This window comes from Lampris incognitus, chromosome 14 (genome assembly GCF_029633865.1).
Source record: "Lampris incognitus isolate fLamInc1 chromosome 14, fLamInc1.hap2, whole genome shotgun sequence".
NCBI lineage: Eukaryota > Metazoa > Chordata > Actinopteri > Lampriformes > Lampridae > Lampris > Lampris incognitus.
The window spans coordinates 1,777,855-1,803,544 of record NC_079224.1 but is presented as its reverse complement, the minus strand read 5'-3'; the positions used below and the strand labels follow the sequence as shown (position 1 = coordinate 1,803,544).

At 47.3% G+C, this 25,690-nt stretch overlaps 1 protein-coding gene across 1 annotated transcript in view; it reads left to right on the top strand.

The window, feature by feature from the left end:
• Positions 1–25,690, top strand: part of cntnap2b (contactin associated protein 2b) — a 296,355-nt gene that overhangs the window by 41,284 nt on the left and 229,381 nt on the right. The window lies entirely within an intron of this gene.

The window sequence follows — 25,690 nt, the reverse complement described above, 5'->3', positions numbered from 1 at the left end:
GCTACATGGAGCCATGCTGCAGGTACAGTGCACAGACTGGAGAGCTTGCACCCACAGTTCAACCCCGTCATAATTTAACATGTGATACTGCAGGTTCCCTAGGGTGGAGAAATAAAGGAGACATCAGGCAACAGGAGCACATCTGATGCCCTAAACTCTACGACAAACACTTAAATCACAGCGGGACGTGGAGAGGAAAGGGGTTGCCATTAATATCATCAATAAATGTTAATTAACAAGATTAATTACCTGTTTCCAATAAAGTGGGCTCACCAGCCTGGTCGACAGATGCACATTGGCAAATAGATTAGCAAACTTTTCTGTCTTCAACACGTTTTAGACAGAAAAGTCATTCCGCCACAACTCCTCTGGAGTGACTGGCACGAGGAACAATGACTGGCACGAGGAACAATAAAGACGTAGCGCTAAGTGAAAATAAAGACGTAGCGCTAAGTGAAAATAAAGACACAGCCCGAAGTGAAAATAAAGACGCAGCCCTAAGTGAAAATAAAGACGCAGCCCGAAGTGAAAATAAAGACGCAGCCCTTAGTGAAAATAAAGATGTAGCGCTAAGTGTAAATAAAGACGTAGCACTAAGTGAAAATAAAGACGTGGCCCTCAGTGAAAATAAAGACGCAGCCCTAAGTGAAAATAAAGACGTAGCCCTAACTGAAAATAAAGACGCAGCCCGAAGTGAAAATAAAGATGCAGCCCGAAGTGAAAATAAAGATGTTGTGGCGGACACTAGGGGCTGTGCCTCTCACCCAGCAGGGCTGTGAGCTGGGGGCGTGGTTTACGTTCCCGGGCTTGCTGGTGCAGGGTTGTTCCTGCTGCAGTTGGTTTTTGGAGCTGAGGAATAAACTTCAAACTCGCCTTCGTCTCCTGTGTTTTTTCCTCATCCTGCCACATTGGTGACCCCGAATTGATCATGTTTGGAGCAGAAGAAGAGTGTGAATCCACTTCGGCCACGCCGCCCCAACTTTCACAGCCGGCCGTTCTCGCCGCGGCTGTGAAGCTCCCAGAGTTCTGGCAGAGCGACCCGGCTTCGTGGTTCCAGCATGTCGAGGCGCTGTTCCACCTGCGTGGAATCTCCGCGGACGACTCCAGATACTATTTGGTCGTCGCTGCGCTGGACCAGCAGTCCACACGCCAGGCCATGCAGCTGTTGCCCCCCCCCCCCCCCCGCAACACGATAAATACGTCGCCCTCAAACATCTTCTGCTCCGGAGGTACAGCCTATCTGCCGCAGAGAGGGCAGATAGAATCCTTTCCCTATCCGGGTTGGGCGACGGGACGGCTGTGGATCTCATGGACAATATGCTGTCGCTGCTAAGCTCTGACGAAGGTGGATTCCTTTTCCCGCACGTTTTCCTGCGCCAGCTCCTGTCTACTGTGCGCGCGGCTTTGGCTAACTCCCCGTGTCTGGCCGCTGGTGACTGCCGAGGTTTGGCTGAGGAGGCCGATCGGGTCCTGCTGGCTACCAGACGGTTCTCTGTGCAGAGTGTGGCATCGGAGCCTCTGCAGCCGGCGTCGGAGGACGCGGACCCGGCTGTGGTGGCTGGAGTGACTGCCCGGAGACGGCGCGGGAGCGGCCTCTGTTTCTTCCACCAGCGGTTCGGCGGCAAGGCGAGGCGCTGCGTCCCTCCGTGCACGTTTGAGGCGGCGGGAAACTCCAGGGCAGCGCTCAGTAGCAGCTGTGGGCGCTGGCGGACGTAGTGAGCTGCTCTTCATTAAGGACACGATGTCAGGAAGACGGTTTCTGGTGGACTCAGGCTCGCAAAAGAGCCTACTCCCTCCTGCTAAGACAGATAGGTCGGCCGAAGGCGGCGGCCCACAGTTAAGCGCAGCTAACGGTTCGTCCATTGCGACGTTTGGCACAAGGTTGGTGACTGTTTGCTTCCACGGGCGCCATTTTGAGTGGGACTCTGTAGTCGCCGCCATTACAGTTCCTATTATCGGCGCGGATGTTCTGTGTGCTAATGGTCTGCTGGTTGATGTTGCAAACCGCCGTTTAATTGATGCTGTGTCTTTCGCCACTGTTCCGTGCGAGACAGGGGGAGCCGGGCCGTTAACACACGCTAACCTTTTAGCATTAGGGGATGTTTTTCAGCGTTTGCTGGCGGATTTTCCATCGGTGACTACGCCCGCCTTTTCCACCGCGCGTTACTAAACACGGGGTACAACATTTCATTCCCACTGTGGGACCGCCAGTTTTTGCGCGCGCGCGGAGCCTCGACGCGGTAAAATTGGCTACAGCTAAGGAGGAGTTCGCCATCATGGAGCGTCTGGGTATAGTGAGGCGTTCCAACAGCCCGTGGGCCTCGCCGCTTCACATGGTGCCCAAGGCGGATGGGTCGTTGCGGCCTTGCGGCGACTTTCGCCGCCTGAACAACGTCACCGCCAATGACCGCTATCCCATCCCACACATACAGGACTTTTCCATACGCCTGGCAGGTACCACTATTTTCTCTAAGGTGGACCTGGTGCGCGGCTATCATCAGGTTCCCATGCGCGCAGAGGACGTGCCCAAGACAGCAGTGATCACCCCATTTGGGCTTTTTGAGTTCATGCGCATGCCATTTGGCTTGAAGGGGGCTGCGCAAACCTTTCAGAGGCTGATGGACTCGGTGTTGCGTGACCTTGCTTTCGTGTTCGTTTATTTCGACGACATATTAGTGGCCAGTCCGTCAGCTGAAGAGCACCTGGCGCACTTGAAACAGGTTTTCCGTAGTCTGGACGAACACGGCCTGATAGTCAACCCGGCCAAGTGTCAGTTTGGACTGCCGGTGATTGACTTCTTGGGTCACCGCATTTCGCCGCAAGGCGCGGTCCCGTTGCTGTCTAAGGTGCAATTTCCCCGCCCGGTCTCTGTTAAGGCATTGCAGGAATTCTTGGGCATGGTGAATTTCTATAACTGTTTCCTCCCTCGCGCTGCCCACCTCCTTCAGCCACTTTACGAAGCCCTGCGGCTTAATGTAGCCGGGTGGTAAATCTGTTAAATATGTTAAATGATTTTCCACTTAAATGTAATATAGTTTAACTGTTAATATATGTAATTGTTACACTGTCAAGCCATGTAAAATGTCATTTGATGTAGTTAAATTGTGAAGCAGATTGTGAGTGTATTTTTATAGTTTTGGTTGTCATTGCATGTTTTGACCAGTAAGTGGCAGTGTTGCGGACTTTTATTGTAACTCCGTGCAAGTTATCCAAGTGCATCTTGGGTATTCTTTCTTTTTTTTCTTGTGTGGAGCACCTGAAGATTGCGGTGTGACGGTGCTCTGACTCCGCAGTAAGTAAGGGTAAATATCTTGTGAAATATACCTGTAACATTATTCCAAACAATATTGTATGTCGGTAATTTGACAAGACAGTTTGATTTAGACGCTACTGGAGTTGATGTTCGGTGATTTTGGGCGCGAGCCGTCGACCACTGTTCGCCATTGCAGGCATGACAAGGTAATGTTGGCGTGAATAAAGCCACACCATGCCATTGTATTTGGGATGTAAAGGTTTTATGTGCATTTTAATTCTGTTTAAAGGTAACTGACAGAGTGAGAAGTTGCGCGATCTTCAGGAAGTTCCACATGTCTTTGTTAAACCCTGTTTAACATACATAGTCCACTGCCGTATTTTGCACCGTATGTTGTATGTTGTATTTATTTTCCTTTTAAAATCTTTTCTGTTAAACTTGCCACATCTGTGAACATTTATGAGCTGTTTGCTCGAAAGACACAGGAATTTATGCACTCAGTAAAACGATCTGCATTCGAAGGTTCAAACAATAAAATTAAAGCTACAAGAACCCCGGAAGTAATTGTGTCCTGTGTGGTATCTAATTCCACGGGCTACATAATTTTGGTACCAGGAGTGGGGTGTAGCTAAAACATTTTTTTTTTAATTGGCAACAGAGTGGCTTATTTTTACTTAAAAAAAAATACGGCAGTGGTGAAGATTGCTGGTGACGTCCGTTGGTGTTGAGTCTGAAGCCATCCTGCTGTGGAGGTGGTGACCAGCGAGAGACGACGTGAGGGGCTCTACGAGGTTCTGGTGCTTCCTGTGTCACACGACTCAGCCGTACCAGCGCAGAGGACTCCAGCGCTAACTTCAGCTACAAAGACCAAGATTAGGCAAGGCTCCAAGTTAAAGACTGTCCTTGTAGTATCCTTGAACCAGGTTTTGAACTAAATATCCTCATTTATACTGGACTGAGTAAAGATTAATATATCATTATGTCTAGTGATTCTGGTGATGAAGGGAGTTCACGTAATGATAATGGCCACACCTCAGGTGGCATAACGGGTATAGGTGAAGGTGCTACAAAAGAAATGCAGACCACCATGCAAGAGCTCGCCAGACTGCGAGATGAGCTCACCAGGTTAAATGGTGAAGCAAGGGCTCAGAGAGCAAGTGATAACAGTGCACCCACACGTTCATACATCTACGTTCCGAGAGAACGCCAGATCCAAGCATTTAGTGGGGAGTGTGGTACAGAGAGGAGATCTGTCGAAGAGTTTATTGAAGAGGTTGAAAGGGTTTTAAGATACAGAGAGCAAACAACAGAAGAACAATGTGACTATATACTATCTCTATTGCGTGGCCCTGCATTGGAAGAGGTGCGACTATGCATGAGGGGTCAGTCAGTGGGGCCCAGTGATTTATACTCTTACCTGAGCAATGCATTTGGGGAAAAGCGCAGTTCCACACAGCTTTTGCAGACCTTTTACAACCGTAACCAAACTGATGGAGAAGACCTCCGTGACTACTCCCATGCACTATCCCAGATTTTGAGCTCTGTAGTGAAACAGTCCACAGATGTAATACCTAATGAGAAAACTGTGCTCAGAGACCGGTTTATTGAGGGTTTAAGAGAAGCAGCACTCAGGCGTGAACTCAGGAAAATGGTTAGGGACAAACCAGAGAGCAGTCTTCTAGATGTGAGGAACGAGGCCCTCCTGTGGGAGATGGAGGACAGCAGGTCTCATCGTCCCAGGGTCATAAAGAGCAACCAAGTTACATCAGAGGCCCCAGAAACCCAGTGCTCTATTATTAAAACAAACAATGACCAAGGTACTGCATTAAATGATGTTCGGAGAGCAGTAGCCCATCAGGAAAAACAGCTAGCAGAGTTAGGCAAAACACTTGCTGATCTAGCCTTTGCTGTAGGTGAACTGAGTAAGCGCAGCACTCAACAGACATTCCTAGAGCCCAAGCCACGACCTAGACCCCAGCCAAAGTTCACACCAGATGGTCAGCCTATCTGTTTCAAGTGTAGAGGCATAGGTCACATTGCAAGAAAATGCTCACAGGCCAGAAGGGGTCAAGGGGACGCAACACCTAGTTCTTATGTAGTGCAGGAAAACTCGCACCCTCACTTGTCATGAGCCACACAACTCGAGGGGAGGAAGCTGGCTCACCAAAAGAGACTCCAGACAGAAGCAGGATCTTAGAGCGTGCAGTCGGAGAATGTAAAACTGTTGAGGTGAAACTACGAGGTGTTACAGTGTCCTGCTTACTTGACACTGGTAGCCAGGTCCGTACAATTTCTGAGAGTTTTTTCAAGGAACACATGTCAGTGAAAGGCGAAGACATTCACCCGGCATTTGAGTGGTTAAAGATCACTGCAGCTAATGGATTAGACATACCCTATATGGGCTATGTGGAGCTTGATGTAGAAGCCATGGGTCTGACTATCCCAGAGCGAGGTTTTCTGATAGTTAAAGATTCTGAACACTCTTCCTCTGTTCCAGGTCTAATAGGGATGAACATTGTCAAAAAATGCAGAGAGCTAGTACACACTGAGTTTGACACCACACTGCAGGAGAGGTTTGACTCAAACTGGAGAGAGGCTTTTAATCATCTTCATGCAGTACATGCAACAGACAGACTCTCTTTCGCTAGGGTAGCTGGTAAGGATGTAGTCCATATACCTGCTTCATCTGCTGCTACAGTTATGGCTAGGGGACTCAGGACCGTGAGTGAGGATGGTTCTTTTTTGTTGCTGGAGTCTGTGGGTGTCCCCGTTCCTGGAGGTTTGGTTGTTGTGCCTACTTTGGTTTCATCGGGCAATCACATTTTTCCAGTCCGAGTCATGAACATGTCTGATGAAGATATCTGGCTAGGGCCACGGACTAGGCTAGGGGTTTTGACTCAGGTAGACTGTGTGAAAAGTGATGAGCTTTGTGAGGTACAGTTCCAGAGAATCTCAGCAGACACTGAACAAGTGAGTATCGGTGAACACCCCGAAACACCGACAGATGTGCAGGAAATTCTCGGCAAGCTCAATTTTTGTGGTAGCCCAGAACAGCAAGCACAGCTGACTTTGTTACTGGAGAAGTACATTTTTGTGTTTGCAACAGAAGATGAAGATCTAGGCCACACTGACAAAGTACAACATGAGATCCATCTGACAGATGACATACCTGTAACACAGCCATACAGACGAATCCCACCCACACAGTACAGTGAAGTCAGGGAACATATTGGCAAGCTGCTTAAAAAAGGGGTCATTCAAGAAAGCTCTAGTGCTTATGCTTCGCCCATAGTACTAGTGAGAAAGGCAGATGGTAGTCTGAGGCTATGTGTCGATTACAGGAAACTCAACTCAAAGACAAGACGTGATGCATTCCCGCTCCCGAGAATTGATGAGAGTTTTGATGCGCTGAGAGGGGCAAAGTTCTTTTCGACCATAGATCTGGCGAGCGGATACCACCAGGTAGCTATGCATGAGAGAGATCGGACTAAGACTGCATTTACTACACCGTTTGGTCTGTATGAGTACGTGAGAATGCCTTTTGGTGTTTGTAATGGTCCAGCTACATTTCAGAGACTTATGCAAGTTACTATGAATGATCTCATTTTTCAGATACTCCTGGTCTACCTAGATGACATCTTGGTTTTTTCAGAGACATTTGAGCAGCATTTGGAGAGACTTGAGACTGTGTTTAAGAGACTGGCAGAGACGGGCCTTAAGGTGAAGTTGCAGAAGTGTGCTTTTCTACAACAGTCAGTAAAGTTTTTGGGTCATCATGTGTCAGCAGATGGTATAGGAACTGACCCCTCCAAGGTCTCTGCTGTTAAGAACTGGAAGGTCCCAACCACTGCCAAAGAGCTGCAGTCGTTCTTGGGTTTCTGTAGTTACTACAGGAGATTCATTCGAGGCTTCTCACAGATTGCCGGGCCACTGCATGACCTAGTCAACAAATGTTCAGGTGTGAAAAAAACAGGGAAAGTAGGTCACCAGTTTTGTAATATGTGGACACCAGAGTGTGACTCTTCCTTTGAGCAGTTAAAGGAAAAACTTACCTCTGCTCCCATTTTGGGTTTTGCCGATTTCACACAACCATTTGTAGTTGAGACAGATGCTAGTCAGCATGGATTAGGCGCTGTATTGTGTCAGCAGCAAGGTGACACCAGACGTGTCCTAGCATATGCTAGCCGCAGACTACGCCAGGCTGAGAAGAATGACCGAAATTATAGTAGCATGAAGTTGGAGTTGCTTGCCTTAAAATGGGCAGTTGCTGAAAAATTCAGGGGTTACTTGCTTGGTTCAAAGTTTGTTGTCCTGACTGATAACAATCCCCTCTGCCACCTCAAGACAGCCAAGTTAGGTGCTATAGAGCAGAGGTGGGTAGCGCAACTGTCTGTTTTTGATTTCGAGGTTAAGTACCGTCCTGGTTGCAGTAATGCCGCCGCAGATGCTCTCTCTAGGCAGGAGTTTGCAGGGGAGCCTGAAACAGACCCTGACTCGGATTTTGACAACTGTATCACTGTGTGTAACCTGATTGAGCGAGGAACAGTTCTGGATCCTGGTCTTGTCTCTAGACGTCTGGAGTGTTACAAAGTGAGACAGATCCGTGCTGGGGAGTCGAGGTCTGGTGAGACAGGTACTAAACAGGGCAACACCCCCACACTGCCAGGTTATACCAGAGAGGAGCTGGTAGGTTTTCAGGCCGGTGACCCCACCCTAAAAGAGTTTAGGGCATTTTGGGATCGGGGGAGGAGGCCATGCCCCAGAGAGAGAGCAGCCCTGTCTAGTCAAGTGAAAAGATTGTTGAAACAATGGAGATGCATACAACAACGAGAAGGGTTGTTGTACAGGGTTATCACAGACCCACGTCATGGAGAAGTGTGGCAGTTACTCGTGCCTAGTTGTTTGAGGGACCAAGTTCTAGAAAATGTACATAACAACATGGGACATCAGGGCATAGAGCGCACTGTAAACTTGCTAAGAGGGAGGTGTTTTTGGGTAGGGCTACGCGAGGATGTTGAAAGCTGGGTTAAAAACTGCGAGCGGTGCATTTTGACCAAGATGCCTCAGCCAAAAATCCATGCTCCAGTTCCGGCATTCCTGGCCTCCCGACCTCTAGAAGTGGTAGCTGTTGATTTTACAGTGTTGGAGGCAGCTTCGGATGGCCGTGAAAATGTCCTTGTTGTGACCGATGTGTTTACAAAGTTCACACAAGCGTATGCTACCAAAGACCAGAAGGCTGACACTACAGCTAAAGTTTTGCTCAGGGAGTGGTTCGTGAAATATGGGGTCCCAGAGAGACTGCACTCAGACCAAGGTCGAAATTTCGAGAGTGAAATTATAGCAGAGCTGTGCAAACTCTATGGGGTTAAAAAGACACGGACAACTCCCTACAGGCCACAGGGAAACGGTCAGTGTGAAAGATACAATCGCACACTCCATGACTTGTTAAGGACACTCCCACCAGAGAAAAAAAAGCGTTGGCCAGAGCATCTGTCTGAAGTAGTATATGCCTATAATGTCACTCCTCATTCCACCACAGGGTACTCGCCTTATTATTTGCTTTTCGGGGTACAGCCACATCTCCCAGTAGATGCTTTATTAGGGCGTGAGTGTTATGCTCGCGCACCAGAACCTGACCCGTGTGGCGAAACCCAAGACAGACAGACACGAGATGACTTCTAAGTCTACAAAGGGGGGTTTTATTGTGGGAGGGAAATGTATGGTGAAAAAAGGCGTTCTGTTAGTGGGATGTGTGAATAAACTATGTGTGGTGTCCCGTGGTTTGCGTGTATAACTATGTGTGAGTGTTTCTAGCCAATGTGTGGTGCGGTATGTAAATGACCAGGAGGTGTTGAAGAAATGTGCGTGCACCTGGCGAGAAAGTCCAGTCCGTGATCCAAGAGGGGTTGTCCGAGAAAGTCCAGGTCCGAGATCCGGGAAGTCGAGTCCGAAAGGAGGGGTCCAGGTAGAGGGACAAGGGGGGAGATCGCAGGAGAGGTCCGGGGAGAAACGTGAAGGTCGCTGGGGACGAGGGAGACGCGGGGAGCCGTGGAAATCGCGAAGGGAGAGTCTTGGGAGGAAACAGAGACACGAAGATAAGACACTGGGGAATAAACAGAAAGCAAGGAACGCTGAAGGGCTTATCAGAACTTCACCGCAGGGTTCAGTACGTCGAAGCACTGAGAGACGTTCTGGGAGGCTTTTTGTAGAAGGCTGCCTGATTGCCACAGGTGTGCCTGATGGATTATGGCAAACACCTGGTGCAGTGCAGCGCTCGTCTCAGAGCGCGAGCCGAGCGCCCGGATGTTTCCGGCACGTCCGAGCTGGGGGAGTGGCTTGAACGTGCCGGGGAGGCAGCTCGGGGCGGTGTAACCACAACAGTGAGTGTGTGTCAGACAGGAAACAGGATTGGTTGTCTGTTCATCAGGAGAGACTCCGACAGGCACACGAGAGAACCAGAGAGTACTCAGAGCAGAAGGCAGCTGAGAGGATCTCACTGCAAAATGAGAAGGTGTATTGTCCTCCTGTGGACATTGGTCAGTTGGTTTTCCTACGTCACAGACCCCCAGGTAGACATAAGATTCAGGACACATGGACCTCAACAGTCTACAAGGTAGTTGACATCCAGGGTACCACACACACTGTTGAACCTTTTGAGGGAGGTCCCATTAAAAGAGTTCATAGGTCAGAGTTGCGACCTTGTGCAAAACCAGTTCCCAAACCAAGAACTAGAACTAGGTTACAGACCACTACACAGCCTGTAGCTGAGGATGAGCCTGAGTCACCTGAGGCTGATTTTGTTATTGTTGAGGAAGTCATCCCTCGCCGGCTTGTGCAAGTACCTAACCTGCCTCTTGCAGCAGAAAGTGTTAGTTTACATGTGACAGCACCCACAGATGAGAGTGACGGTGAAGGACCTGAGGAAGGTTATTCAGATATGAGAAATTGTGGCACAGAAACAGAATGTGTTAATGATGTGCATCCAGACGTTAGCAACAGTGACTTGCCCATTATTGAAAACAGGGACAGGCCCGCACTAACAGATGATGCTGGTGGAGCAGGACGTAGAACCTATGCACCTAAACCTGCCATTAGGAAAAGCAAGCGGGAAATGGCTGGATCTCATTCAAACCCATTTCATCTGCCAAAGTCAGCCTGTAATGCAGTCTCAGTCAGCACAGACATGGTCTCTAAGGTTTTGACAAGCCTGGGTGCTGCTCTCTTTGAAAAGGCCTTGCAGGGAGTATTTGAGTCAGTTCATGTTTCGTAGTCACCGAGGACGTTGACTTTACTTGCAGGGGAGTATGTAGCTGGGTGGTTAATCTGTTGAATATGTTAAATGATTTTCCACTTAAATTTAGTATAGTTTAACTGTTAATATATGTAATTGTTACACTGTCAAGCCATGTAAAATGTCATTTGATGTATTTAAATTGTGAAGCAGATTGTGAGTGTATTTTTATAGTTTTGGTTGTCATTGCATGTTTTGACCAGTAAGTGGCAGTGTTGCGGACTTTTATTGTAACTCCGTGCAAGTTATCCAAGTGCATCTTGGGTATTCTTTCTTTTTTTTCTTGTGTGGAGCACCTGAAGATTGCGGTGTGACGGTGCTCTGACTCCGCAGTAAGTAAGGGTAAATATCTTGTGAAATATACCTGTAACATTATTCCAAACAATATTGTATGTCGGTAATTTGACAAGATGGTTTGATTTAGACGCTACTGGAGTTGATGTTCGGTGATTTTGGGCGCGAGCCGTCGACCACTGTTCGCCATTGCAGGCATGACAAGGTAATGTTGGCGTGAATAAAGCCACACCATGCCATTGTATTTGGGATGTAAAGGTTTTATATGCATTTTAATTCTGTTTAAAGGTAACTGACAGAGTGAGAAGTTGCGCGATCTTCAGGAAGTTCCACATGTCTTTGTTAAACCCTGTTTAACATACATAGTCCACTGCCGTATTTTGCACCGTATGTTGTATGTTGTATTTATTTTCCTTTTAAAATCTTTTCTGTTAAACTTGCCACATCTGTGAACATTTATGAGCTGTTTGCTCGAAAGAAACAGGAATTTATGCACTCAGTAAAACGATCTGCATTCGAAGGTTCAAACAATAAAATTAAAGCTACAAGAACCCCGGAAGTAATTGTGTCCTGTGTGGTATCTAATTCCACGGGCTACATTAACAAGGCTAACGACCCTGTCGACTGGACTCCCGAACGGGTCCAGGCCTTTGACGGAGCTAAGTGCACCCTGGCTAACGCTGCCCTCCTCGCCCATCCCACACCCATGGCGTCCATAGCTTTAACAACCGACGCGTCTGACATAGCCGTGGGGGCTGTGGTTGAACAGCGTGTGGCGAACGCGTGGCAGCCACTCGCATTTTTTAGCCGCAAACTGCGAGATAGCGAGCGCAAGTACAGCGTTTTTGACCGGGAGTTGCTGGCACTGCACCTTGCAACCCGGCATTTCCGCTTCCTGCTGGAGGGTCGCTCATTCACGGCTTATGTGGATCATAAACCGCTGACTTTCGTCATGTCCAAGGTGACTGAGCCGTGGTCTGCTCGTCAGCAGCGCCACCTAGCGGCCATCTCCGAGTTCACAACAGACATTCAGCATGTGGCCGGGAAGTCCAACCCTGTTGTTTATTGTCTGTCGCGTGTGCTTGTGTGTCCTGTGCACCTCGGTGTGGATTTCTCCGCTATGGCTGACGACCAGCCCAGCGACCCGGACGTCCTTGCCCTTAGGTCAACGCGTACTGGCCTCAAGCTAGAGGACGCTGTGATGCAGGAAGGCAGTCCTTCCCTCCTCTGCGATGTCTCCACCGGCCGTCCCCGCCCCGTTGTTCCAGTGGCCTGGCGCCGTCGAGTTTTCGACTCGATTCACTCCCTCTCGCACCCTGGAGTTCGGGCGTCGGTGAAGTTGGTCGGTTCCAAGTTCGTCTGACCTGGCCCCGCAAGTACGTCAAGGGGTGGGCGGCTGCATGTGTGGCGTGCCAGCGCGCTAAGGTCCACCAGCACACTAAGTCGCCCTTCGACCCGTTTCCGATCCCGGCCAGACGTTTCGACCATGTGCATGTGGACCTGGTGGGCCCTCTACCTTCTTCACAGGGTTTTACGCACCTGCTCACAATGGTAGATCGTACCACCAGGAAACCAGAGGCTGTCCCTCTGGCCTCTACAACATCCTCGGACGTTACACGCGCGTTTATTTCCTCCTCGGTCGCCCGTTTCGGCACTCCGTCAGATATCACCTCAGACAGGGGCCCCCAGTTCGTGTCAGAGCTCTGGTCGGCACTTACGCGATCCTTGGGTGTGCAGGTACACCGCAATACCGCGTACCACCCTCAGGCTAACGGCTTGTGTGAACGTTTTCGCCGGTCGCTCAAGGCAGCGCTGCGCTCTCGGATGGTAACTGGGTGGAGCGTTTACCTTGGGGTATGCTCGGGTTGCGTTCGGCTCCTAAGGAGGACCTCGACGCTTCGCCCACTGAGCTGGTGCTTGGTCAGCCGCTTTGGGGAATTTTTGCCTGGGAGTCCCGCTCCTCGACCCCGTCCGGCCGTTTATCCTTTTTTTGTCCGACAGCAGTCGGGTTCCAGGCCCCGTTCACCACTGTTTTCCGCGGTCGTTCGTGCCTGCGGAGCTCATGTCGGCTCGTTTTGTTTTTGTACGGCATGATGCTCACCGCTCGCCCCTCCAACCCCCATACGATGGCCCATTTCGGGTTCTTGAGACGGGTCCTAAGGGTTTTGTGCTGGATATGGGTGGGCGTAGGGAGCGTGTCACGCTTGATAGGCTTAAACCGGCGCACAGGCTGACAGGCGAAGTTGTGTTTCCGGCCCAGGTTCCCCGTCGGGGTCGCCCTCCTTCCAGGACCCCGGCAGTGTCTTTACGGGTTCAGCATTCTGCTTCTCAGCCGACATTGGACTGTGTTTCACCTACTGTTCCGGCTGAGGGACGGCGCAGCCCTTATGGCAGGCTGCTTAAGCCTCCAGTGAGACACTGATTTGCTTTCCAGGAGTCCCTTCTGGGTGTTTTCGGGGGGGGGGGCTGTGTGGCGGACACTAGGGGCTATGCCTCTCACCCAGCAGGGCTGTGGGCTGGGGGCGTGGTTTACGTTCCCGGGCTCGCTGGTGCAGGGTTGTTCTTGCTGCAGTTTGGATTTCGGAACTGAGGAATAAACTTCAAACTCGCCTTCGTCTCCTGTGCTTTTCCTCATCCTGCCACAATGTGGCCCTAAGTGTAAATAAAGACGTATCCCTAAGTGAAAATAAAGACGTAGCGCTAAGTGAAAATAAAGACGTAGCGCTAAGTGAAAATAAAGACGTAGCGCTAAGTGTAAATAAAGACGTAGCGCTAAGTGAAAATAAAGACGCAGCGCTGAGTGCAAATAAAGACGTAGCGCTAAGTGAAAATAAAGACGTGGCGCTAAGTGAAAATAACAACTAAGGGATGCATTAGGAGAGCTTTCACGGGAAACAGGGGAATAAGGGCTGCTACTGGACCTACCTAACACCGGGGCTGACTTGTGAGGAGGGACGGAGGAACACTGACTATGCTGACTACGCCAATCGCGCAGGCGCTGATCCATCATAAGAGCCAGATCTAGTCTTTGGAATATTCAGTTTATAACCTGAGACAGAACCAATGTTATCTAAGTCAAAGTCAAAGTCCAGGTATCGTTATTGTCCCTTGTAGGGAAATTAGTTTGCAGCCAGTATAAAAACTCTCACACAAAGACAAAACATACAAACACCAAGGCGGAATTGCCAGCAGGACATAGTCGGCAAGGAGAACAAAAGTAGGTCAAATATCAAATATAAAATATACAGACCAAGGAAACAAGTGAACTGCAGACAACAGATAAATAATATCTGCTATTTAACAGTTGGATGGCAGTAGGGACAAACAGTTCCTTCCTCTGTCCTGATGACTTGGTGTGTTATCAGGACAGAGGAAGGAAGACAAGGGGTTTGGTGGTGAAATGAGGAAGTACAACACATTATACAGAGGTAGAGGTTGGCAAAGAAGAAGTGGGGTAGTCAGAGGGATGAAGAAAGTAGACAGTAGTACAAGGAGATGCAGCGTAAAGCGAAGAGAGGGGTGGCAAAGGCAAAGGAAAAGGTGTATGGTGAGTTGTCTGACAGGTTAGACACTAAGGAAGGAGAAAAGGACTTGTACCAATTGGCTAGACAGAGGGACCGAGCTGCAAAGGATGTGCAGCAGGTTAGGGTGATGAAGGATAGAGATGGAAATGTGCTGACAAGTGAGGAGTGTGTGCTGAGAAGGTGGAAGGAGTACTTTGAGAGGCTGATGAATGAAGAAAATGAGAGAGAGAAAGCAGGTTGGATGATGTAGGGATAGTGAATCAGGAAGTTCGGTGGATTAGCAAGGATGAAGTGAGGGCAGCGATGAAGAGTTTGAAGAGTGGAAAGGCAGTTGGTCCTGATGACATACCTGTGGATGCATGGAGGTGTTTAGGAGAGATGGCAGTGAGGTTTTTAACTAGATTGTTTAACACAATCTTGGAAAGTGAGCGGATGCCTGAGGAGTGGAGAAGAAGCATACTGGTACCGATTTTCAAGAACAAGGGTTAAGAGGAGAGATGACGTTTAGCAAGCAGCAGTATGGTTTCATGCCATGAAAGAGCACCACAGATGTGATGTGTGCTAAGAGAATGTTGATTGAGAAGTATAGAGAAGGTCAGAAGGAGTTACATAGTGTCCTTGAGGATTTAGAGAAAGCATATGACAGGGTGCCGAGAGAGGAGGTGTGGTATTTTATGAGGAAGTCGGGAGTTGCAGAGAAGTATGTAGGAGTGGTGCAGGATATGTACGAGGGAAGTGTGACAGTGGTGAGGTGTGTGGTTGGAATGACAAATGGGTTCAAGGTGGAGGTGGGATTACATCAAGGATCGGCTCTGAGCCCTTTCTTGTTTGCAATGATGATGGACAGGTTGACGGACGAGATCAGGCAGGAGTCTCCATGGACGATGATGTTCACGGATGACATTGTGATCTGTAGTGAGAGTAGGGTGGAGGTTGGGGAGAGCCTGGAGAGGTGGAGGTATACACTGGAGAGAAGAGGAATGAAAGTCAGTAGGAGCAAGACGGAATACCTATGCTTGAATGAGAGGGAGGACAGTGGAATGGTCAGGATGCAAGGAGTGGAGGTGACGTGGCCTTTGCTGAATAAAACCTGTCTGAGCTAGACTTATTATTTGGGGGATGATTTTTTCAATTATTTTTGTCAGGATGTTGGTAAAGATCTTATAATCTTGGTTCAGAACACTTATCGGCTGATAGCTTCCACATTCAAGTTTATCTTTACACTCCTTTGGTATTAAGGAGATCACCGCTTCACTCCAAGATGAGGGAATTTTATACCAGTTTTGAGCACATGGTTTTATGTGACCTTCATTGTAGGGATCAACAGATCTTTCATTTCCTTGTACCGCTCCGATGCAAAACCATCGAGTCCTGCTGCCTTTTTGGGTTTTAAATTTGATATTGCCTTTTTGATTTCCTGATCCATAATTTCACTACTTACAAGCTTGTTTTGTTCATTCCTCACTTCAGGTAATTTTATCAGGTGTAAAAGGCTTCCATCTTCGTTTCATCTATTTGAGGCTGTGTATATAGTCTTTTTCTTTCTTCGTAAAATGTTTCAAATGATTGCTGTATATCTTTTAATTTGCAGTGTATGAAATTTGTTGTAGGGTCCTTTATTTCATAAATTGTGTTTTTTGCTCGTTGCTTTTTTAGTTTATAAGCAAGTATGGACTTTCTCTTATTGATTTTCATTAACTTTGTCTCTGTAAACATTTATGAGAGAACTGAACATAAAAATACTTACAGGCAAACGTTTTATGGCCAAACAATAAGAAACAAAAGAAAGGACAATAACGTGTCTGGTGTACATATTGTGACTTCCACACGGACTACGGCAACTGTACAGGCACAATTCTAAAGGCAAATGCACAATTTCAATCAACCCCAAACACTGCCACAACACCCCTGCAAGCCAGACAACACACTCCCCGCTTGTTATAAAACCTTATAACATTATGTCCCTTTCATGAGCATTTCAGCTACAGAGATATGTCTAGAGTACAGCTTCTGAGTCCCTGCTTGACCTTTAACATCCACCTTGCAAACTTTTTTGTCTTGACTGGGAATGGCATTCACTACCACTCACTCCTATAGGCCCTTTATTCCTTTTAACCCAATTACCCCTCGGGGATGAATGAAGTATTCTGATTCTGATTCTGATTCTCTTGACTTGTGCATCCTTGAAAAGAACAACACCTCCTTTATTCAGGTTTAGTTTGTACACTTGCCGCTTTCACCTTGGTTGGAGTGATGTCAGATATTCCTGATGCCAGTGTTTCCAGAAAAAGTCGGCCAGAGTCTGGACCTGCTTCCATTGCTTGCCGTAGAGGTCCTTGTGGTCATACTCCCCTTGGGGGTGGTAAGACGGTCTCAACTTTCTGTGTCAGACACATAGCAGGCGATAGGACAGCTGGCATGTCTGGGTCAGCTGACAGAGGAACCAGAGTTCTGTCATTCATAATAGCCATAACTTCTGACTTAAGTGTAACTAGAACCTCGTGAGACACACAAGATGCATTTGTCTTTAGCAGTAGCGCACCCAATATTCTATGAGCGACACCTATCATCAACTCCCTCACCCCACCCATGTGTGAAGAATGGGGGAGGTTGAACTTCCAGGTGATGCCTTGGTCTTGGAGGTAAGCTGTCAGTTCAGGGTCCTTAGAGTTTATCTTAAGTTCCTTGCATACCCCAACAAAGTCCCCCCCCCCCGGTCAGAACGGAAGAGGTGGTCAGGCCCACAAACAGCTGTGAACCTCCTTAGTGCATTCACAAAGCTTGAAGATGACAGAGATTCAAGTACTTCAATATGCACTGCCCTTGTAAACAAGCAAGTGCAGATGATAGCCCAGCACTTATTCTTTACAGTGCCTCCTCGGGCATGTCGTGAGCCGTACGTCATGAGTCTGATGATCCATGCACCAAACACATCAACACCTACATTTATGGATGGAGGACCTGGGATAATTCATTCAGCAGGTAAGTTTGACATCATTTGCTCTCAGCCTGTTACAGATCACACATTTATGTATAATGTTTGAACACCAGTCTCTTGCCCCTAATTAGCCACAGACCGGCAGAGTGAACAGCACCTACTGTAAGATGCCTGCCCTGATGTGCGACCTGTTTGTGGTAATGTCTCACTAACAAGGTAGCTATGTGATGTTTCTGGGGGACAATGATAGGATGTTTCTCTTCCCAGGGTACATCGACTGAAGACATTCACCTCCCAACTCTCAGCGGGCCCTCTGCATCAACAATGGGGCTCAGTTTTCTTAGAGCACTAGCTTTTGGGACGACACCACTTCTGGAAAGACACTTCATCTCTTCAGCGAATCCATCATGCTGTGCGTTTCTGATTATAACTACCTTTGCTTGTGTCACCTCATCTGTCTCTTATTGTTTGAGTTTTTTGTGCAGTACCTGACCTTGTGTACTTGCTTGGCTATAGCTCGAAAGAGAGTTTTCCAACTGGAACACTTCTCCAGTTGAGCCGAGTTCACTTTCAAGATCTTTGGTATTGAAAGCTGTGACCTGTGGGCGTATGTCTGCATCTGCATTAGGGTCTATGAGGGCAAAGGTCTCTGGCTGTAAGTATGTGTCTGGACAAGGCTGAACCTTTAAACCAGTCGGTGTGTTTCAATAAGGCTGCTGGCATGGAGCATGTCCCATGACTGCAGGATTGTGTTCTGTACTGACAAATTGCCACTGCTCCGGACTCATGGATTTCCTGATACGGGCAACTCTGTTGGTGACATACACATAAAGTATTCTGCTCATGTTGTGAATGTAGCCTAATACAGCCTGGCTATTTGTGTAGAATGTGACTTTGTGAATGTCAGTGTCTAGTTCACCTTTGATTAAATTTGTCATCTCAACAGCCAGGACAGCAGCACAGAGTTCTAGCCGGGGAACGCTGTGCAGAGAATGTGGGGCCAGCCTCAACTTTCCCATGATGAACCCAACGTGAGTATGTCCTTCCATGTCTATTGTTTTGAGGTATGCTACCGCTAATATGGACATGGTGGATGCATCACAGAAGACACATAGTATTTTGTGGAACACAGAGAAACAGGCATATATGATCTTTAGTTTGAAGCTATTCAAGCTCGTGAAGTGAGTCCGTCCACAGTTTCCACTGTTCTTCCTTCAGGGTTGATAGATGAGAGTCCCATTCAATTTGTTCAGCAGACAATTCTTTGACCAATGCTTTTCCTTGAATTGTCACAGGTGCCACATATCCCAGGGGATCATATAGACCATTAACTGTGGATAAGATTCCCCTTCTAGTAAATGCCTTCTTCTCTTTGGATTCACAGAAGGTGAAGGTGTCAGGCTGCAGGTTCCAGGTAAGTCCTAGACTGCACTGCAGTGACAAGGGGTCTGCGGTTAGCTCCAGATCTTTAAGGTTTTTGGCCCGTTCTTCTGGAGTATTGCCATATATTACCACATGGCTGTTAGAGGCGATCTTGTGTAGTTTTATGCCTGACTCTGCTAACATCTTCATTGTCCCTTTCAGGATAGAGATGGCTTCTTCGTCGGTGGGGAACGACGAAAGCCTGTCATCGATGTAAAAATTCCTCATGATGAACTAGCTTCAGTGCCATATTGCTCTTCCCCATGCAGGGCTGCTGTTGTCAAGCCACGAATAGCTACCGCAGGGGAAGGAGAGTTTCCAAATACATGTATTTTCATGTGGTACTCAGTAATCTGCTTGCTTTGGTCATTATCTTCAAACCACAAAAACCTGAGGAATTTGCGATGGTCTTCCTCAACAATGGAGCAGTAGAACATTTGTTGAACATCTGCCACTACTGCTATGGGCTCTTTGTGGAAATATATGAGGCCCAGAGTAATGCATTGTTCATGTCTGGTCCTCCGAGAAGGACATCGTTGAGATAGATGGTTTCATGCTTAGCACTGGAATCAAGTAATATGCATATCGTATCTGGTCTTTTTTCTGTGGAGGGTAAACATCAAACATTGGTAAGTACCAGCAGTCTTGTTGCACAGTCTGTGCTGGGGCTAGTTCTAGTTCTGCTTGATCTTTGTCAATCATTGTTTGCATGAACGTGAAAAAGTGTTATTTCATATCTTGTTGGTTTTCCAGCATGCAGCGTAGGAATTTGAGACAGCTAACTGTTTGTTGTTTGTTGTTAGGCAGTCACGGCCTGTTTGGCCTGAATGGCAGAGATGCTACCCAGCAGTTAGCTTCGTCCATGAAAACTTCTTTGTCCATCAGCTCAAGAAACAGCTCATCATCAATGGACAAGCTAAGTTTAGTGTCATGCACAGTTGTTTGAAACACATTTCTTTCGAAACTGTAACACTGTTGTAGTTGGTAGCATGTGAGACTCTTGGAGAGGTATGGGATGAGATAGGGCTGAAGATTTTCTCTCTCATAATTATGCTGCCCATGCATGGTGCAAAGATGGAGTGGCACCTATTCGTCAGCACGTTGTTCCAGAAAACATTAAAACTGTCTGTTTTGTGCAACCTTCCAAGACACACATCCCCTACTATGACCCACCCCAAGGTGGAGTCGCTGGGCAAATGGTGCATTGTTAGGCCCATTACATTGCTCTCTAAACTTGTGCACCTGGATTAAGTCTCTTCCAAGAAGTAGTATAACCACATGTGGGTCCAAAGCAGGCACTTTATATGCCACACACTTGAGGTGAGGAAGACATCTGGCTATCTCTGGTGAGGGAATTTCAGACCTGTCATCTGGCAACATGTCACATTCGATGAGAGCAGGCACAGGAATTTGGGTGTTACCATCTAGTGAATCCACGATGAAGCTGCTAGAGTGTCACTCTACTGTCTCAACCACTCCTGAGCATGTCTTTAGAGTGTAGCTTGTTCCTTCTCCTTTGATACCAAAGTAATCAAAGAATTCTGATCTAGCTAGTGACTTGTTGCTTTGTTCATGGAGAAAAGCATAAGTCTTCATGGCTTGATCTCTTTGCCCCGCAGGATACACCCAAACCAGACTGATCTTGGAGCATGATTTTGAAGTCTTTGCAGTCCCAAGGACTTCCATGCATTTGGATGTCACAGATGAAACGGCCTTCAATAGCTGCTCCCCACCTTGATCCATAGTGCTTATTTGGACAACAATTTTCCACGGAGTGGGTCCTGGGTGTAGTGCTGAGCAGTGTTTGCTGCTGCTGCACTCCTTATGCTGTGCAAGCTTGTCACAGCCCTTAGCGATGTGGGTAGGCAATGCACAGCACTTGAAACAGATTTTTTTTTTGTCTTTCAGATATGCCTTTCTTTCATCCAATGTTTTGCCTCTGAAGCTGCGGCACTTTCTCAATGGATGAGGCTTGTTATGTAGTGGGCACTGCTTATCAGGGTCACCATCCTTCCTGACTGCTATAGTGCTGTCACTGTTTTCACCATTTGTTGAGATTTCTGTCTTTCTTACAGTTACTGATGTTTTGACATGATGGCTGGATGATACACTTCTTGCCATTTTGGCAGCAAACAAGGTTCCTGTTATGCTGGCAAAGATTGGGTCATTGTGTGCAAACAAACTTCACAAAGGCTGAGAATGGAGGATATGACACTTTGTGTTGTTCCTTATAGCGTGAGCCTACTATGACCCATTTTTCTTGCAGGTTATACGGGCACTTCTGGACAATCGGATTGACCCCACGCGAAGTATTGAGGTATGAGAGACCAGGTAGGTACACATTTGTCATTGCTGCCTCCAGTTCCATATGGGTTTCTCCTAGTTCTCTTAGCTTGTGTTTATCCATGGCTGCGATTTTAGGGAACGCCTCAACTTTTTTGAGGAGTGCTTTTTCAATCATTTTAGGTGAGCTATAAATGTCTTCCAGTCTCTGCCACACCATCCTGAGACCTGTACTGGCATTGTGAATATGTATCACTCTCATTGTCTTAGCTTGTTCAGACGATGATGGTCGAAGTAATTTGCACAGCAAGTCAAGCTCATCTCTAGTGGAGAGTTTCAAATCGTCAGTACAGCTGAGGAAGGATGTTTTCCAGGCCCACTCAGGATGATCATCAAACTTCAGTAGGCCTGAACTCACCACCTCCCATCAATTTCGCTGTGTGTACACATGACAATAAAGTATCTTATCTTATCTCCCATCTCACATTAGGTACCTTGCCAGGTCCATTGCAGCTGTTGGACTGGATGGGTTCATGCCGTGTGGAGGGACTGGATGGGCCGAATATGACTGGAGAGGCTGATAATCCTCACTGGAGTATTTGGTGCTATGGGGAGGCTCTCTATAACTGTGCGATTTCCTCAGAGGATTAACAGTGCTGTTTAATTGCATTGGGTTCCAGGTGGCTTCTTTGAATGAATGTTGTGGAACTAACTCCATCCATCCATCCATTATCCGACCTGCTTATCCTGCTCTCAGGGTCGCAGGGATACTGGAGCCCATCCCAGCAGTCATTTGGCAGCCGGTGGGGAGACACTCTGGACAGGCCGCCAGGCCATCACAGGCTGGAACTAGCTCTCTAAACTCATAGTCACTGATTTCACTTGGTGTCGTACCACCCTATTTCACACAACTCCTCACTGCTACACTGCTGGTGCACTGGTAGGTGTGAAACTTTGGGTGGCTTTGCAGCAGGTGATGGGATGGTGATTGGATTTAATGAGTTAGTAGTTTTCAGACTCTGGTGTGATTGGACAGTGGAATGTTGAACTAGAGTGTGAATTGTAGCACTTTCATGGTGATGCTCAACTGCGGCAATATCTAGTTTTGATTTTTTCTCGGTTGAGTTAGGCCTATCCGCTCATATTCATCCTCAGCAGCTGCTTCCAGCACTTTGGCTTTGGCTTCTGCAGCCACAGCCATTCTCCTTTTCCAGCTTCAGTTGATGCAAACTTGCTTGTAGTATAGCTTCTTGTTTATATCTGCCTCTTTTTTAAAAAATTTTTTTAGCAAATGCCAGTTCGCCTTGAGCGGCTTCTGCTTTTGCCTGTGCTCTCAAAGCTATAGAGCTTGCTACAGAAAGTTTGCGGACTCATGAGCAGCTGGATATTCGTGATTTGCTCTCCAAAAGTTATTCAAGGTCCAGTTCTTCATTGTGCTTTTTCATAATGACAGATTGCTGATGTTTCTACTTACAGGTCTGATAATTACTGGCCGTTGGAAGATGTGCCTTTTTACTGTTCTGCCCCTGCTAACATGTAGCGTCCAGCTTGCTAGCTCAGGAGACAGATGAGTTTCCAAAGAAAGACTCAGATTCAGAAGGAGTTCCGTTTAAAGATTTTACTCAAGAATATCTGTAAAACTAAACATACATATAAAAAGCACGTCAATTTCATATAAAACTTGTTAGAAGACTAGACTAATACTTTATGTCTATCTCTGCGCAGATGAAGTAGATTATTAAACCGTTATAAAGAATCGTACTGACTACCGAACTTCTGCTGGAGGGAAAAATGTAGCCTCCGTTTATTCGGTAGTTTGGGGAGAATGAAGAAAAATGAACGGCGTCTCAGTGACGTAATCAATCCGCGCATGCAAGCGCAACACCGCCCACTTGTGGACAAACAAAGTCGTAAACAAAATAATAGTACACAGTAACACATAGTCATACAAATACGCTGGTGTCATATCTCAACACTCCCACTTATGAATCATGAGCTTACTGCATACCTTTTCTTATTCATAGAACAAAAATAAAAATAAAAATAAAACTTGGTATAACCCATACCACTCACATTTCACACACCAAACATTGCCTTAGCAAATGTCTTCAGTTTTACCTTGGATGCGGGCTTCGTCATTACATCCGCAACCATTTCGTCTGTAGGGCAATACACCAATGACATCCTTTCCTCTCTTATGGTAGACCTTATAAAGTGGTATTTGATATCCACATGTTTGCAGCGTTGCCTACACACCGGGTTCTTCGCTAAAGCTATTGTCCCCTGGTTGTCCTCATAAACCACTGTTCTCTTGTATTCATATGAATCAATACCTCCCAGTAACTGTTCAACATAAATACATTCCTGGATGGCTAAAGCCAGAGCCATATACTCCGCCTCGCACGTAGAAAGTGCCACAGTAGCTTGTTTCTTGGCTTTCCAAGAGATAAGTGCACTTCCCCTGCTCATGCTCAACACAGTAACCTGATGTGCTGCGTCTATCCGCAGTATCTGAAGCCCAGTCGGCATCACTATATGCCTGTAAGCCAAGCTTTTCGTCGCTCTTCCTGTAACAGAGCTGTTTATCTGTGGTGCCCTTAAGGTAACGAAACACATGTTTTACTGTCACCCATTGCTCTTCAGTAGGCTCTGCAAAATGCTGAGATAGCTTGCTCACAACAAAACATAAATCTGGACGTGTACATGTAGCTAAGTATATTAGACTCCCGACCACCTCTCTGTACTTTTTCACATCTAACATTTTTGGTGCATCTTCTGAGTAGTCTAATTTCTGCTCACATGGGGTTTCTCTTACCCTGCACTCCTGCATATCAAAACGCTCCAATATTTTCTCAGAGTACCTTTGTTGTGAAACTGTTACACAGTTGGCGGACTGAGTGAAGTCAATCCCAAGAAAGCACTTTAACCTGCCCAGATCTTTCATCCTGAATTTTGTGGACAGCATCTTTTTCACCTTACTCAGCATCTCTGTGCTGCTTGATGCTATGATAAGATCATCTACCCAGGTTATAATGATCGTTTTCCCTTCCTTTGACTCCTTGGAGTACACACAATGGTCTGATTGGTTTTGTGTAAAACCATCACCTGTCAAACACTCGTGTAACAGTAAATTCCAATTGCAGTCAGATTGCTTGAGGCCGTAGATTGACTTCTCTAGTTTACACACTAGTTTTTCTCCCTTCTCAATATAACCCTCAGGTTGTTCCATGTATATGTCATAGTCTATGGGGGCATGAAGATAGGCCGTCTTTACATCCATCTGGTGTAAAATCAAGTCATACTGAGCCGCCTTCTGTAGAAGCACTCGAACACTTGTTAGGTTGGCTGTCAGCGAAAATGTCTCCCCATAATCCACCCCAGCTCTCTGGCTATATCCCTTTGCTACAAATCTAGCCTTGTACTTGTCGTGTCCGTCTATATCTGTCTTTATCGAATACACCCACCTTCCTCCCACTGTTTTCTTGCCCTCTGGCAATTTCGTAAGGGTGAATGTTTTGTTGTCTCTTAGAGACTCCATTTCCTCGTCCATTGCCCTGGACCACTTTTCTGATTCTGGCGATTCCATGGCCTCTTTAAAGGTCAGAGGGACACCGCACACTGCCCTGTATGCATAATCTATAGTAGTGAGTGAGCTGTCATCACTGTCACCCTGACTATAGTCAGTCAGATATCTCGGAGGGTTGCGTTCCCTTTGGGGGTACCTCCCACTAGCTGAGGCTTGTGATGTCACCCTTGGGTGCTCCTCGTCATCATCCTCGGGTGCTGACGGTGTACCGTCAGTCTGTACATTTTTCTGTACTCTGTTTTGGGTAAACTTCCCTTCTATGCATACTGCACACTCTTTGTCAGGTTTACACACTTTACCCTTTATATGCATACCATCAGTGATATCCTGTAGCTTTATGATATCGTCATAGTTGCAGTGGCCCATTATCTCATGCCAAGTTTCTATATCATGGCTCACATGGCACTTTTCAACAACACATTCAGTTTGCAAATAGTACATTTTCCCCTGTACAAAAATGTCAAACCTGGTACCATCCGGTGACTTTAGGGCATCCCTGCCCTCTTCGAAGAACACACTGGCTCCGTGTGCTGTCGCAGACTTCACAGAGAAGAGCTCTTGGGGGTACGATGGAATATATAGTGCGTTCCGCAGTGTCACTCTACACCGTCGCCCCTCACTGTCGAGCAGACATACCGTAGCATCTCCCCTGCCCTGCACCACACCAAAGGTGCGCTTACCGTCCGCCAGCTCCATGCAGTGTTTCTCTGGCTCGAACGAGCTGTCAAAGCTCTTGAACTTCTTCTTATCATTGACTATGTGGGAAGAAGCCCTACAGTCCACAATAAATCCTGGTTTGAACTGTTGCCGTCGTCCTGGTCCTGCTGAGCTGGTCTCTCCAGCCTGCACTCTGAAGATGTAGTCCTCTTCTTTCGCAGTATTCCCCGGTCCCTGACCTCGACCTGCTCCGTGACCACCGCCGCCGCCGCCACCTTGCTCGCGTGCACATCTGGCTCCATCAGCGCGGTCCTTCTTCTTGCACACTTTGTCCGTGTGACCCTTGATCCGGCAGAAGCTGCACCACACGCTGCGTGAACAGTCCGATTTCCGATGGCCTTTGTCACCGCATCGCCAGCACACCGTTTGATCATCTTCACCC